We start from the raw sequence: 17,612 nt of genomic DNA, 5'->3' as shown, positions 1-17,612 counted from the left end.
ACACATAAGGAGGATCACACTTTAACATTATTTAACAATTGCATGCTAATTTATTAAGTATACTATAGGTTTTGCAAGTCATTTAATATAAATTCACCTCATTCCTCCGTATAACACACTTTCTTAAATAATCTTCATATTAAATGAATTTAAATTATGTTTCATTTTAACCATTAATATGTTAATGGACATTTTTGGAATTAAAACTTTGAGTACATGTGATATTAGTCAGGACTCTGGCTGCACAAAACAAAAGTACAATCTAAATAGCTAAACGAAAACAACATATAAGGTAGAATAATTGAGAAACTAAAAGGTATATGTAATTTTAAAATTGTTACATTCAGGGTTAAACAATGTTCTCAGGCCTATGTCTATATCTTAGCTTTTCTCTATTTTGTTTCATTCTGAGATTGATTCATTAAATACAATGCAAAGACAGTATTCAACTATCCAAGCTTACATCCAAAGAAAGGAGTGTAACAAATATTTTGGAAAGATCCACTAAATATACTGAATGGACCAGTATGGGTCATGTATGTCCAGAGTGTGGAAAGCAATTACTGTGGATAAGGAGATGGAATATTCTTATCTCCAGACTTGACTAAAGTCTGGAGAAGGCTGGATGAGAAAACATGGATCTAGCATAAATGAAACAACACAGATGTGAAAGATTTAAGTGGTTTAGAGAAGGGGCATTTCCTAAAGGAAAGGAACTAGAAACTGTGTATTCCAGTGGCATCCCTGAGATAAAGGGTATGTTCATACTCAGATCTGACAGTTGTTATGGGCTGAACTGTGTATCCTCGAAACTACTGTGTTCAAGTCCAAACCCTCAGTACCAGAGAATGTGACTGTATCTTGAGAAAGGGCCTTTAAGGGAGCAAATAAGATAAGAATAGTTCATGTGGGAAGAGAGAGCCCCTAATCCAGTATGACTAGCATCCTTATTAGAAGAGTTTAGGACACAGACCAGGCAATTCACAGACTGAAGAGCTACCATGTGAGGTCACAGCAAGAAAGCAGCCATCTCTAAGCCACGGGGAGAGACCTCAGGAAAAAAAAAGCAAAATCTGCTGACTTTGTCATCGTAGACTTTGAGCTTCAAGAACTGTAAGAAAATAAATTTATTTTTAAGCTACACAGTCTGTGGTATTTTGTTACAGCAGCTCTGGCAAACAAATACAGTAGTTACTTCCAAATTTATGTATAGAAATATCATAGCATTTAACACTCCTGCACAGTCTGAGAGTAACTATGCCATATTCATTATTACATAATCAGCATTTTCTGTTTTGACCATTCAAAAATGGTATCTCTTTTTGAGTACAGTTATTATTTTCCTAATGAAGAAAAATAATGAAATAAATGAACCTAACGAAATAAAATGAGAAGACAAGGATAGAGAATAAAAGGATAAAAAGGAATGAGCAAAGTCTCCAAGAAATATGGGACTATGTGAAAAGACCTAATTTCGTTTGATAGGTGTACCTGAATGTGACGGAGTGAATGAATCCAAGCTGAAAAATACTCTTCAGGATATTATTCAGGAAAACTTTCCCAACCTAGCAAAGCAGGACAATATTCAACCCCAGGTAATACAGAGAACACCACAAAGATATTCCTCAAGAAGAGCAACCCCAAGGCACATAATCGTTAGATTCACCAGGGTTGAAATGAAGCAGAAAATACTAAGGGCAGCCAGAGAGAAAGGTCAGGTTACCCACAAAGGGAAGCCTATCAGACTTACAGCAGACCTCTCAGCAGAAACCCTACAAGCCAGAAGAGAGTGGGGGCCAATATTCAACAACCTTTAAAAACAGCTTTCAGCCCAGAATTTCATATCCAGCCAAACTAAGCGTCATAACTGAAGGAAAAATAAAATCTTTTATGAACAAGCAAGTACGCAGAGATTTTATTACCACCAGGCCTGCTTTACGAGAGCTTCTGAAAGAAGCATTACACATACAAAGAAACAACCAGTATTAGCCTTTCTAAAAATATACCAAAAATAAAGAGCATCAACATAAAGAAGAATTTACATCAATGAATGGACAAAACAGCCAGTTAACATCAAATGGCAGTAACCCTAAATTTAAATCGACTAAATCCCCCAATCAGAAGATACAGCCAAAACCCAAAGGTATGCTACATCCAGACCCATTTCACATGCAAGGATATACAAAGACTCAAAACAAAGGGATGGAGAAAGATTTACCAACCAAATGGAGAGCAAAAATAAATAAAAAGCAGTAGTTGCAATTCTCGCATCTGATAAAATAGATTTTAAAGCAACAAAGTTATAGTGGTAAAAGGATCAATGCAGCAATAAGAGCTAACGATGCTGACATCCAGATACATGAGACCTATAAAGAGACTTAGACTCAATGAGACAGAAAATTAATAAGAATATCCAGGACTTGAACTCAGATCCAGAACAAGTAAACTTAATAAATATTTATAGAGCTCTCCACTTTAAATATTCAAAATATACATTCTTGTCAATACCACATCACACCTACTCATAGGTTTAAATGAAATATTGATCGGCCATTATTAATACCCATTTTTAGAATAAAGCAACATTTCCGTTCCCTCTCCCTTTTCTTCCTCTTTCTTCCTCTCCTTCACTCCTTTTTTTTCTTTCCTTCTCTCCAAAAAGAAAAAGAAAAAAAGAAAAAGAAAATGTATTTTGCATTTTTTGGTCATTTTTAATTGTATTTTCTATGAACTCACTGTTTCTATCTTTTCTTCATCTTTACAGAATTTTTTAAATTTAATATTCTGTTCGATTTTATGTTGAAAATACATTATTCTAGTTTGTTGTATGTACTTTAGATGTATTCATTTGCATGTGTGACTCAGCGTTAGAGCTCCGAGAATCAGAAAAGCAAAATGGAATTAGATGTGCAAGAAAAACATTACAAAACAACCATGGAATAACATAGAGAGCATGCCCAAGAAGGCTGGAAGAGCCAGCTGGACAACAATGCAAGTCTAATTACTGAAGATAAAGGGAACAGGAAACAATGGGTAGTAAAAGTCATGGACTATAGTGAAGCTCTAAGAAAGTATTGTCAAAGCTGATGGGAAGTCTACAGCCAAAGTCACCAATCAGAGCAGCCACCCACCACACAGGAATAGGCCTACCATGGTATCCAGACTGCACACTGTCATTTGCTGGGACCCACTCATGTGAAGTATATTCTCTATGCCAACATAGTGCTGTATTTTGGAGCACAGAAGGTGAAGTATTTGATCAATGATGACCTCTGCAGAAAGAAATCTAAGGAATTTCCTTTCCTGGCTTCTTCAGCCTATTTGCTGCAAGATATATTACTTGTGCTTCCCCTGCTCTGTTCACTAATACAGAGATCTTCGTTTCTCAGACTCTCTTGCCAACTTCATTTAGGTGATTTTAGCCAATGGTAGATGCTCACAGAAGACTGGAAAGTGGGGAGAAGGCAGAGGATTTCTTCTTCCTTTGTGCTGCTTTAAAGGGTGTCTCCAGCACTGGCTGCACCTTCTCCAGGGTCCAAGCTTTTGTAGAACTGCTCCTCCCTCTTCCAGTTATTTTCAGCTCTTACTGCCACTATGGTTCTAGTTCTCTTTATAGACTGGCTTCTGGGATTGTATAATCTACCTCTTCTCTTTGTCTCTTGAGCTTCCTGCTGTTTCTAATTTCTGGGTAGCCGAATTACCCACTCTTTGGATCTTCAGTTTTTTTGTCATCTATAAACTTATTTTACATATGAAAATGTATTTGTTTGAAATACCTAGAAGGTATTTTATTTTTCCTACTGCATGCTGTTAGAGAATTATTCCTGGGTAGAAAAGTTTTTTAAAAAATTATCTGCACTCTAATTTATGTTTCAGATATTTATTATCACTAACTATTGCCAAGAACTATTAAACAGATTGGGGATAAAACAGGAAACAAAATAGAAGTTCTTGTTGTTATTCAATAGACTGTAGGTTACAGCGAATTGAAAAGAGACAGAACAAATAATATATGTAATATGTACATAAAACATACATAAAATGTATTATAGTTTTCAAGTCATCAACAATGTAAGAATAAAATAAGACAGTGGATGGTATTTGAATGTAATGAGTGGTCAGGATAGGTTTTAATGAGAGAATCACATTTAAGCAAAGACTTGAAAGAGGGAAGAAGCCCATGAGGTTATCTGGAGGAGAAACGTTCCAGGGAAAGGAAACAGTCCAGGCAAAGACCAAAAATTGAGCATATTTAGCACGTTCAAAAAAAACAAAGAAGCCAGTGTGACTGGATAATAATAGACAGTAATATGAAATAGATGTAGAAAAGCAATGGAAGACCAGGCCCCACTGTGATTTAGAGATCATTTAAGGACATTGACTTTTACGCTAGAAAATGAAGAAACAGAAAGAAAACCTAAGCAAAGAAAGGACATATCTGACTTAGGTTTTGTTCATATGGAATTCTGTTGTAAAGAGACTCCGTGGGGAAGAAATAAAGGAGAAAACAAAGATACTTGTAAAGAAGCTATTGCAGGTAACCAGTTGAGAAATAATGGTGGTTTAGAATGAGATGGTAGCTACAGGAGTGATGGCCGGTGACTGATCCTGAATCTATTTTGAAGGTTAAACCAACTAGATTTCTGAAGAGTTTTGGAGGAATAGAATACAAGAAATGGAGTTTAAAATGACACTTGTGTGTGGTCTGAACAACTGGGCAATGAATTTACATCTATTCAGGTGTTGAAGATCATAAGAACATCAGATGTCTGATATTCTATACATTAAATTTGAGATGGCTTAACTATCCAAGATGAAAGGTAAATAAGTCATACAAAAAAAGTGGAATTCTGGAAGGTATTTGGGATTTAGATACATATTTAAGGAAAATCTTCATGTTGATGATATTAAGAGCCTTGATGCAGGAAGTGATAACCAAGTGGGTGCACATAGAAAGTGAAATGAAGTCCGTGAACTGAGTTGTAAAGCATCATAAGTTAGATCAAGAAAATTAAAGGAAAACAAGCAAAAGGGATGGGGAAGAAGTGACTAGTGAGAAAGAAAACCAACAACTATGATGACTAAAAGTAATAACACAAAGAGATTTACCCTATTTTTAAGGAAAAGATACAATCAGTTAAAGAAATGTTACCCAGAATTAGTCATTGGATTTATAATATAGAGATAAGTATAAAACATACAAGAGTAATTTGGCAGAATGACAGAGACCAATGCCTGTTGCAAGCAGATTTGATGAAGAATAGAATGAGGAGATGTGAACACAGGCCAGTAGAGAGAAGGAAGCAAAGACACATCTTTAAGTAAATTCTCACTCTGGGCAATAAGGAAGGGCTCAATCTTACTAGTAAGTTTAGAAGATATTGTGAAACATGCTCTAATATTATCCCAAGAAAAGAGCAAATAATGTGAATTATGTATTTATTATTATTCATTTGTCATTGAGATATCAACTTCAAGTACTTCTCGTTTGCTCTACCTGTGAGATGAACATTCATCCACTTTTGGGTGGAAGTTGGAAGGACAAAAGTGTTCTCTGGGGCCAGACGTGGTGGCTCATGCCTGTAATTCAAGCATTTTCTGAGGCCAAGGTAGGTGGATCACTTGAGGTCAGGAGTTTGAGAACAGCCAATCTGACCAACATGGTGAAATCCCATTTACTAAAAATGTAAAAATTAGCAGAATTCAGTTCCTTGTGGTTTTAGAAGTAAAGGCAGCTGCATGTTTCAACATCAGCAAGAACACCTCTCTCATTCTTCTAATATCTTTTTTGTCAAGAAGGGCCAAGTCCCTTTTGGTCTTCACCTAATTGGGCCGAGTCCACCAAGGATTATCACCCTTTTGATTAACTCAGTCAGTTGATCATGACCTTCAGCTACATCTGAGATATCCCTTCTCTTTTCTCATATATAATCATTGGAGATATAAATCCATTGTATTCACAGTCACTCAAGAAGGTGTCATCACAAAATTCGATCACTATACATATTGCCAAATGTGGCTTGAAATGTAAATTTTTGGTTCTGATAAACATTAGCAGAGATTGACCATTCCAAATTATCAATTTCTAGGAGTATGATAGAATGACTGAATTGGAGTCTAGTGAATACGTCTGTCTAATCATCTTTGGTGTGGGATTTAGTAATAGAAGCCTGACCATTGGATTGGTTACAATGGAGGGAATATACAGTGTGCAATCCCTGTGGAGACAGAAGGACTGACTAGTGAGAAAGAAAGAAAGAAAACCAAGAAACTCTGCTGACCTGAAAATCAAGCAAAAAATATTCTTTTCAAAGGAAGGGCACAATGAGCTGAGTGAGATGTTGCTTAGGACTGGCAATTAGATTTAGAAATAAAGTTACATAAATAATAAATATTACAGTGATATCATCACTCTATTACATCAAGAAACCCTTGACTGCTTATAAATATACACAACATCCTGCATTTAAACATGGTCATCCCTCCCATTTTAAAATTTTCTTAACCTAATCTTATTTAAATATATTCCTGCTGCCTGCTGTGAACTACTCACCATTCATGCATTCACCATAATCTAAATTGGTAATCAGACTTTGGTACACATTGTAATCACTTGGAAAGCTTAAAAATGTGTGTGTGTGCATGTGTGTGTGTGTGTGTGTGTGTGCGTGTGCACACACATGCACGTAACCTCAACCCTAAACTTATTAAGACAGGATATTCAGGGTACCTGTCTTATAACAATATTTTCTGATTTTTATTTTGCATTGTAAATTTTGAACTTTTGATAAGTTTTCTGTACCTCAATATCCAAAATATAAGGAAGTAAAAACAAAAGGTACAATAGCAATTTCCATTCCAAAAAGCTGGAAAGGCTACAACTGCTAAAATAGCACTACACATTGACCATTAGTTGAGACCATTTATATTCTACAGGGTGATATATACAATGTAAAAAGTGATAAAGCGGGTGACTCTCATGAGCCTCATTGTATCAACATGACTGTTTTGGGAGATAATTTCATTGGTCAGAAAATCTGGTTTCTTAAGGTTTTGACAACTGTTTAAAGAAGTCTCTAACAGAATTTTTCTAAGGTCAATAAAGAGGTCCAGTGACACAAAAGGATTTGTAGGTCACATTCAGAGAGTATTGTCATCCACTGTACTCATAAACAAGGTCAGTAATAATGTGAATAGCCAAGATTCTCTGATCTTTTGATTTGAATCAAACTAAGTGAGTGTTCAATAATATGTGGGTTTCTTTTTTGTTTTTGAGACAGAGTTTCTCTCTTGTCACCCAGGCTAGAGTCCAATGGCACAATCTCGGCTCACTGCAACCTCTGTCTCCTGGGTTCTAGCGATTCTCCTGCCTCAGCACCCCGAGTAGCTGGGATTACAGACATCAGCTACTGCTAACATGTCCGGTGAATTTTGTATTTTTTAGTAGAGACGGGGTTCTCCATGTTGGTGAGGGTGGTCTTGAGCTCCTGACCTCAGGTTATCTGCCCACCTCTGACTCCCAAAGTGCTGGGATTACAGGTGTGAGCCACCACGCCTGGCTATCTGGGTTTCTTATAAGCTAAAATACACATAGTACTTGGAAATTATTTTGAGTGATATTTAATAACCTTAGTCTAGAATTCTATATGAAAAACAATTAGCTAGACCAGAGTTAATATTTCATAATAGTCTTATAACATCTAGAGTAGTAGAATATACTTCAATAATAAAGTATGAATTCATTTACATTCTATATTGTGAGTTCATTTTAGTCACAGAACATGTTTTGGACCCATTGTTTCATGTTTCCACCGCTTCTCATAACCATCCCTATGAAAATTTCTAAGGGTTTATTCATTTTCAAACAGGGAATCAACCTGCACCTTAGGCACAAATAGAAACAGACAACTTAGCCACTAAAATTGAGCAAGGAGCATATTTGACTTCTTGATAGTGTTCAATACAGACTAGTGGTTAAAAGTGTGTAGTAGTTGTGGCTTAAAGCAGAACTGGAATTTAATCCATCTACAACACTTAGGAAAAATTTATTAATACTCGGTTCACTTAGACATATAAAAGAATTGCTTAAAAATCTACTTTTGGAATTTTTGTGACAATTACCTAAAACAAGGCATATAAAGTATTTAGTTTCCAGTAATTATGCATAAGACTGCCATTATTGATGTAAGTATTATCAATCTAATTAATTGGGATCTTAGTAATTTCAGTGCATTGATTTGTTTTTCTCTCTTTCCATTTCCAGCCAAGGAGCTTTAGAATTTAGTTGTATTCTTTCCTATTATAGATTATTTATGGTCTAATCATCACATTGTGATTATCTGGCTTTTAAGTGTCTCCAAGTGTTTTTTTTTTTTTTTTTTTTTTTTTTTGAGACGGAGTTTCGCTCTTGTTACCCAGGCTGGAGTGCAATGGCGCCATCTCGGCTCACCGCAACCTCCGCCTCCTGGGTTCAGGCAATTCTCCTGCCTCAGCCTCCTGAGTAGCTGGGATTACAGGCACGCGCCCCATGCCCAGCTAATTTTTTGTATTTTTAGTAGAGACGGGGTTTCACCATGTTGACCAGGACGGTCTCGATCTCTTGACCTCATGATTCACCTGCCTCGGCCTCCCAGAGTGCTGGGATTACAGGCTTGAGCCACCGCGCCCGGCCTCCAACTGTTGTTTTATTAGGGCATATCATCTGGGTGCAAAACGTAAGACAATATGACTTGGTTCATGCAAATATGGAGTCAGTTTCACATGCTGAGACAGACAAATTTTTACTCCCTCTACTCACCTTTCCGTGTGTCTCTGAGGTAGGTTACTGGCCATCTTCTTGGGCTTTGGAGAAAATTCTCAGTTAGCCGACTCTTTGGAAGAAAAACTAAATCTAGCTTAAATGTAAAAGAGGAATGTATTATAACCTACAAAAACTAACTATTAAATACAGGAAAGCACTGTAACATACAGACCCTAGACTCTGTTTGGATTCGTATGCCTTTAGCTTCTATGTCTCTCTCTTATCCACTTCATTATCTACTCTCTTTCTACCTAATAATATTTACTACAAATGCTCAGCCTACTCAGGATAAAGGCTCAGCAGCTATTTTTTAAAGACTTAAAGTAAAGTAGCTTAAAAAGAAGGTTTTCACCTTGCCTTTCAAATATAATAGTCCCAAAGTGAACAGTTTATGTTGGCAATCATTTCAAGACTCAGATTCTTTCAAAATTCTAATTTTTATATAGCCTCTGATATTATCTTTTGCAATTCTGGCTGAACTATAGGTAGTTTGTTTCCAAACCTTACAGTGCATGGAGACATGGGCTCATATAATGTCTTAAAACCAAGGCAAACAGATTCCAATGGTGCGAATTTAGTCTATGGACACATCTAGCACTGGGAAGTCAGAAAATATTGCCTTTCTTTAGACAGCCAAGTGAAGACCAGCACATTCTATCTCAATGTTTGAGACTTCCAAAGGCAGTCTCAGCTCCTAAATTTATGCGCCCTAATTTCAAAAGGCCAGGAAAATTAACTAATGTCTTTAAATCCCATATCTAAGTTTTCAGAAGAGTTCATCTTAATGGAACATTGTGGGTCTCTTACTCTCTCTTGGTCCGAGAAGTTATGGACAGAAGACATGTGATGGAAATCAAACATGTTTATCAATATTCATAAAAAAGTCAAAAAGTGGTTAGGAGAGGGAGTTGTAGTTTGAAGAGATACAGCAATGATTATTTACTACCTATGAACTAGATATTTTAATTTTGTGAAGCTAACATAATCCTCACTTCAAAACAGGATAACATACTGAAAAACAGAAAGCTACAGACCAAACAAATTTAATTGATAAAAATATTTTTACATAAAATACTTTTTTAAAAACCTGAATTTTGAAAGATCTGTAAGCAATAAAACGCTGTGGTCAAGTATAGTCCATTTTACAAATGTAAGGGTATTTTATTTAAGGATTGTTTTGATGTAATTTATTCTGCCAGTATGTCAAAGTACTGAAACTATTATTATCTTTAGATGGTAAAAAGGAATTCACGTTAATTCAATACACATTTTCGTATTTTAAAACACAGTAATAAAAATAGATGGACTTACTATTAGGAGAAAGGCAGAATATCATATCTCAAAACTTCTCAGTCATTAATTGATAAAAAAAAAGAATAGACCTTTTTTTCCTAACACCAAAAGTCCCATGATGCTAATTCATCATGATGCATGAGTTGGCTGTAGGATTTTAGTCCTTGTTTGACTCTGTCAAGACATGATTGTCAGATTCTCTGACCCCCTTCTATATTGTGAGAAAGAGGGAGAGAAAATGAGACATTGTGCGTGCGTGTCTCATTGTGCGTGTGTATGTGTATGTGTTTATAGAAACATTTATGGATTCTCATTCAGCATGTCAATTAAAGGTCTTTGATGCTGATGGTACCAGGATACCTATTACTAAGTATTTTGCTATTAGAAAACAAAACAATAGAAAAAGTGAAATATTTTGCAAAGTTTTGGGTACTTCAGATTTTTAACTGTATAAAATATACAGAAGAACTTATTTAGATTATTTTCAACTGAGAATGCTGCTTCTTTGCTCTTTCACACTATCAACTAATTCCATAATCGAATGGTGAACTTCAGCACCTAGAAGTACTATCTAGATGTATGACTGTTTACCGAGAGATAGATCGCCAAACATAAAGTATAGCACTCAGCTATTTACAGCATTATTTGTTCTTATGTAAAATGGAGTTATTGATTCTTATGTCTATTAATAAATCAGTTTTATAGTCATGCAATCAAGGTTCAGTGAGTTTCTAATTCAGACTTGCAGATACATTAGACATGAAATATGTTTAAATTTAAACAAACAGCAATCATCAAAACTTGCATTGCTACTTCCTATTATTCAAGAGAGAAAATTTTCCCTTCTGCTCTACAGTATAACCCACGATTCTGAACCCCAGAGTACCACATCAAGAGAATAAACGTGTGGAATATATCTGCTTCACTACTAAAGAAGTTTTCTATTTCCTTACATGATTTGCAATATTTCTTTTGCTAGACATTAATTTAACACCTGTATTCTGATTATTTATCTATGTTTTTCTAAAGAGCTTAACTATGGAAAGCCTTGCCAAGAGCTGCCACCATCAGTTACTTCCAGGCCTTGTAAATTATTGCTTATGCAAGCCTGTAGACAGATCATCTTTATAGAGTCCTGATACAACTGTGTACATGGGATGCTTAGTCATTATTATGTAACCATTGAGCAATGTGGCAAGATAATGCTGATAGCATAATAAATCCTATTTAGAATCCAAAAATGAGATCCAGTATTCTGACTTGATAAATGCAATTTTTGAAAACAAATGAGGTTATTTTGCTGGAGTTTCATGGTGACATAATCAGGGTATGAGAGGGTGCTTGCTAAATTCCCTTTCTTTGCCTCCTACTGCCTAGCAAGATGTTACTCTAAGAGGCGGAATTTCATTCCCAGCAACCTCAGCACATCTCTATTTAGGAAGCCAGGGAAACATGACTCCTTGCTTACTGAGCCTCCCTCCAACTCCAGATTAACCTCCACTAGTATCTTTAACAAGAAAACAATTCATTTAAGCATATTTTAGTAAACTAGTTTCTTTTGTATCTATGTGCCATTTTTCCCAAATATTAAACCTAGTCTTTGGTAGAACAAATTTACTATCACCCTCTGATGCAAACTGCAGAAACTCAGCGAAGGTTATTAAGGAAGTGAAAGGATACATAATTACTACGCCTTTGAAAGGATCTTCATGATCTCACTGGAAAATTCTCTAGCTTTACAACTATGTGTCTCTTTTTCGAGTATTTTCTACCACAATACATTTAGCACACCATTGCATGGTTATTATTCTTTAAATGATATATCTCCTATGGCAACATCTTGTCCATAACTTTGATGACTTTTCTGGGGAGAACAAACTTACCATCGTTTATTCAGTGTTATACTTGTTAACAGTTCAGAATACATGGACTGAATGTAAAAATGATTCAGTAAATATTGAATTAAGGGACACTTGTTGATTATGTGATAATTATGAAAACTATCAACCACTCAGTAATTCATCTTGATAATAATTAAGGCAGATGAGAGAGCAATCTAATGGCAGAACTATTCCGGGTCTACAAAAATTACATATTTCTGGTGTCTCTAACTGATTACAGGTGAGTGATTTTAAGTGAATTTCAATAAAAAGACAAATTCATTAAGTTTGGAAAAACTAGGAGGAGCAGGTTTCTGTGAAGACTGGGAAATAAGTGCTTTATGTTGATCTTGTTAATCTTGAGCTGACTAGTTGAACGCTGAACATGTGAAGATGGAGCTCAGGGAAGAGGAAATTTAAATATTTACATGTTTTGTCATCCATATATATTTGAAATTTAATACCTATAGACACAAGTAGGTTCATAGGGAGAATATTCAAATAGGGAGAAGAAATGAACTGAAAGCAAGGTTAGTGTGGAAATTTCAAAAATTAGGAGAAGGATGTATAGAAAATGACAACCACAAAAGACTGATTTTAAAAATATGGTAATTAGGAAACAGCACTGTCACTGAATGCAAATAAAGAAAGTATATCAAGAAGGAGGAATTGATCAGAAGTGCCAAATGCTTCATAGAGAAACTGAGTTACATGAAGATCACTGCACTTGAAAAGATGGAAGATAGTGACGAGCATAACCTGAGTGACTTTAGTATATCAGTAGGATAAGAGGATTAAAGCGAAAACAGAATCTAAGGAAACAAACTCTATGAGTTAAGACAGGTCTTCCAAAAATGTTGTATAATAAACAAAAGGCATTAGATAAGGGGAAGATGTAGAAAAAGTCATACGAGGGCAACATTTTGTTGCTTCTTTGTGTTCTACATAGTTGTTTGATTTAAGCTGGAAATTAGAACAGCAGATATGTATGTTGATGAGAATAATTCAGTAGAGAGAAAATATTGATGATGCAGAGGAAGTACAAGTGCCTTGAGTAAGCAGGAGTTTATGAGATCTAGTGCACATCTGAGGGAAAGTGTGGTCTGAGATAGGGCCAGAAACATTAATTGGTGGTAAAAAGAAATGAAGCACAAAATATTTATATGCAGACAGGCTTCTAAGAGAATGAGAAACTTGTCTTCATATTCTGCAGTTGACCCTGGATCAATGCGGGAGTCAGGGTGCCAACTTCCTGCACTGTCAAAAATCTTCAAATACCTTTCAATCTGCCAAGAAATAAAATGGCTAATACCCTATGGTTGGCCAGAAGCATTACCTGTAACATTAAACAATTAACCTATATTTTGCATATTATACATGTTATATATTATATTCTTACAATAAAGTAAGCTAGATAAAAGAAATTTATATGAAGAAAATCATAAGAAAAGAGAAAATATACTTATTATTCACTAAGTAGAAGTGGATTATCATAAAAGTATTTACCTCATCGCCTTCACATTGAGAAAGCTGAAGAGGAGGAAGATAAGACGTTGGTCTTGCTCTCTTAGATATGGTAGAAACAAGAAAATCCACATATAAGGGAATTCATGTAGTTCAAATCTATGTTATTGAGAGGTCAAATGTACTTTTTTAAAGTATTATCATCAGCTGAGAGTGAGTAAGAAATGAGTCGTTGGAAAGCTTAGAGAAAAGATGTTTAATTACCATTTCAAATGGCAAATACACTTGAGATATATGGTAGGATTGTTGGGTAATGTAGATGCCCATTTGGAATGTGTGGTCCTAAATTTCATGTGATCAATCAACATGATGTCCCCCAACAAGTTTAACTCCTTTGGAGATGGCATAATAATTAGTTTATTAGAATTGTTGTTTTTCTAGATAAATATTATAAAAGGGCATGGTACTTAATGGCAATTATCAGATATTTGTTACAATGACGAATCTTGGAATCTAAACTGGTCAGAAAAAAAACAAGAACATGGAGAAGGATGAATAGTTACAGAATGAAGCAACACGGAGAAAGAATGAATAGTTACAGAATGTTAGTTTTGAGAAATTGAATTCTTAGTGAAGCTGAAAATATGTTGTAGTGAAAGCACTGAGCTAAGAGAATAATGGAGGATAGTCAGATAATAGAGGGTGTAAAAGAAGATTTTGAATGAGGATCTTCTACACATAACAACAAAATTAGGAATTATGGCTGAAAAGTAATGGATGAAAATGTCACTGAAACCTATTATATCAGGGCCTACAAGCCTCAGTAGTTGATTGGTTCATACTATTGAGCTTTAAAATTAGGCAACGTTTACAACAGTGAAAGAATGGTGAATATGGGCCAAGAAATGACTTAAAATCTAGCTTCTATCAGTTACATAAGAAAAGGACAGAAGAGGGCAATACAGACTTAGAATATATTGGAATTCTACTACACCAAGTTTATAAAACTAACATCATAGATTAAAGGGGGGAAATAGTATCTCAATAAATGTTGAAAGGGCATTTTATAGAATAATAGGTTAAAAATATGTAAACATAATATACATGTATATAATCATTTATATAAGCTATTATCATGATTATTTAACTTTACCATAGACATCATAGCTGAGGCAATTAGAATGAAATGAGGCATAAGTATTGGAAAGAGGGCAAAATTGCATACGTTCAGATTTCATTATTTATTGTAAATTTAGAAGATAAATTTTTATTGTCTCTTTCGGGGTTAACCTCTGCATTGCCTTGCTACTTCTTCTCTAGGATCTTGAAGAGGTAAAGTTTATAAATTGCTGAAATATAACATGCTTTCTGCTTCCCACTCTTTGTATTACTAAGAGAATATGCATTGACTGGAAGAACCAAATAAAACACTTACGATTATTTAGGATCTTTATATGGGCCATGATATGGTTGAGATCTGTAACCCCAACAAATGCCATGCTGAATTCTGATCCCCACTATTGGAGGTAGGACCTGGTGGGAGGTGACTGGATTATGCATGTGGAGTCCTCATGAATGGTGTAACATTATCCCTGCTTTGTACTGTCATTGCGGTAGTGAGTTCTCTTGAGATCCGGTTGTTTAAAAGTATGCGGCACCTCCCCTTTTTCTCTTCCTTCTGCTCTGGGCATATAAGACAAGCCTGCTTCCTCTTCAACTTCTGCCAGAATTGTAGGTTTCCTGAGGCCTCCCTAGGAGCCAAGCAAATGCTTCCCATGCTGCCTGTGAAACCATGAGCCAATTAAACCTCTTTTCTTTAGAAATTAACCAGTTTATTTATTACTTTTTGATACTATATTCCATGGAAACATATATATTATTTTTTATTTGTTTTTAAGTTTATAGTTTTGGAGGGTACAAATGCAGTTTCGTTACATGGATATATTGCATAATAGTGATGTCTGGTCTTACAGTGTACCTACCATCAGAATAGAGTACATTGTACCTAATAGATAATTTTTCATCCCTCACCCCACTACCAACCTTTCACCTTTTGGAGTCTCCAATGTTTATCATTCCACTCTGTATGTTCATGTGTACCCCTGTTGTTTAGCTCTCATTTATGAACTGTGAAAATGCAGTATTTGATTTTCTGTTTCCTTGTTATTTCATTTAGGATAATGGCTCTCAGGTCTATCCATGCTGTTGCAAAATACATTATTTCATCCATTTTTATGGCTGAGTACTGTTCTATGGTGTTTTCTTTATATAATCTCCCATGATGGATACTTTTGGTTTATTTCATGACAACTATTATAAATAGTGCTGAGATAAACATAGGAGTGCAGGTGTCCTTTTTATAAAATCTTTTTTTCTTTTTTTTTAACTTTGGTAGATACCATTAGTAGGATTTGAATTGAATCACACAGTTCTATTTTTAGTTTTGTGGAGAAAAATCCATACTGTTTTTCATAGTGGTCATCCTAATTTACAGACACTCCCACCAATAGTGTATAAGCATTGCCTTTTATCTGCATTTTTACTAATGTCTATTGTTTTTTGACTTTTTAATAACAGTCATTACGACTGGTGTAAGATGGTATCTAACTTTAGTTTAAATTTGTATTTCTCTAATAATTACTGATGCTGAGCATTTTTTTATGTTTCTGTGTCTTCTTTTGAAAAATGTCTGTTCAGGGCCTTTGCCCACTTTTTAATGGGGTTATTTTTTTCTTGTTTACTTGGTTGACTTCCTTGTGGATATTAGCCCTTTGTCGGATGCATAGTATTCAAATATTTACTCCCATCCTACAGGTTATCTGTTTACTCTGTTTATTATATCTTTTGCTGTTATGAAGGTTTTTAGTTCAATTAAGTCCCATATCCCTATTTTTGTTTTTGCTGTGTATGCTTTTAGGATTTAGTTATAAATTCTTTGCCAGGCAAATGTCTAGAAAAGTTCTCCAAGGTATTCTTCTGAGACTTTTATAGTTTCAGATTTTAAATTTAAGGCTTTGATCTATTTTGCTTAATTTTGTATGTGATAAGACTTATAGGTCTAGTTTCTTTCTTCTGCATATGACGATCCAATTGTCCCCATATCAGTTATTGGAAGGGCATTCCTTTTTCCACTGTATGTTTTTCCAGTATATGTATTTTCAACTTTGTTGAAGATAAGTTGGTGGTAGGGATACTTTATTTATTCTGTTCCATTGACCTAAGTGTCTATTTTTATACCATGCTGTTTTGTTTTCTATAATCTTGTAGTATAATTGGAAATCAGGTAATGTGATGCCTCCAGTTTTGTTCTTCTTACTTAGAATATTTCTGGCTATTCAAAATCTCTTTTGGCTCAATATAAATTTTAGAACTACTTTATAATTCCATAAAAATTATATTGGTAATTTAACAGAAATTACATTGAACCTGTAGATTGCTTTGCACAGACAATGATTCTTCCAATCCATGATTCTGGGATATTTTTTCATTTATTCGTGTTATCTACAATTTCTTTCATTAGAATTTTGTAGTTTTCTTGTAGAGATTTTTCACCTACTTGGTTTAATTTATTCATAGTTATTATTACTTTTTTTTGCAACTATTGAGTTTTAATTCAGTTCTCAGCTTGAATGTTACTGGTTTATAGAAATGCTACTGATTTTTGTACATTGATTTTGTAGCCCAAAACTTTACTGAAATCATTTATCAAATGTAAGAGACTTTTGGAGGAGTCTTTAGGGGGTTCTTGGTATATCATCAGTGAAGAGAGATCATTTAACTTTTCTTTTTTCAAATTTGGATGCATTTTGATTATTTCTCTTTCCTGATTGTTCTGGATTGGAATTCCAGTACTGTGGAAAATAGAAATGGTAAAAATGGTCATCCTTGTCTTGTTCTAGTTCCTAAGAGAAATGCTTTCAACTTTTACTCATTCAGTATAATGTTGGATGTGGAATTGACATATATGACTTTTATTATTTTCAAGTATGTTCCCTTGTTAACTAATTTGTTGAGAGACTTTATCATGAAGGGATGCTGGACTTTATCAAATGCATTTCTTGCATCTGTCGACTTGATCATATGATTTTTGTTTCTATTTATGGGGTAAAACTTTTTTTTGTATATGTTGAACCATCTTTGCATTGGAATAAACTGACTTAATCATGTTATGTTAT

The 17,612-nt window shown here is 34.8% G+C and overlaps 1 long non-coding RNA gene across 1 annotated transcript in view; it reads right to left on the bottom strand.

The window, feature by feature from the left end:
* Positions 1-8,660: 8,660 nt before the first annotated feature.
* LOC128928233 (uncharacterized) overlaps positions 8,661-17,612 on the bottom strand; it is a 143,447-nt gene continuing 134,495 nt past the window's right edge. Inside the window, exon 10 of the long non-coding RNA XR_013520580.1 lies at positions 8,661-8,841. This is a non-coding gene — a long non-coding RNA (uncharacterized LOC128928233). The remainder of the gene's footprint in view (positions 8,842-17,612) is intronic.

This window comes from Callithrix jacchus, chromosome 7, assembly GCF_049354715.1.
Source record: "Callithrix jacchus isolate 240 chromosome 7, calJac240_pri, whole genome shotgun sequence".
Lineage (NCBI taxonomy): Eukaryota > Metazoa > Chordata > Mammalia > Primates > Cebidae > Callithrix > Callithrix jacchus.
Note: the sequence above shows the minus strand (reverse complement) of the source record. Positions and strands in the feature narration are given on the sequence as shown.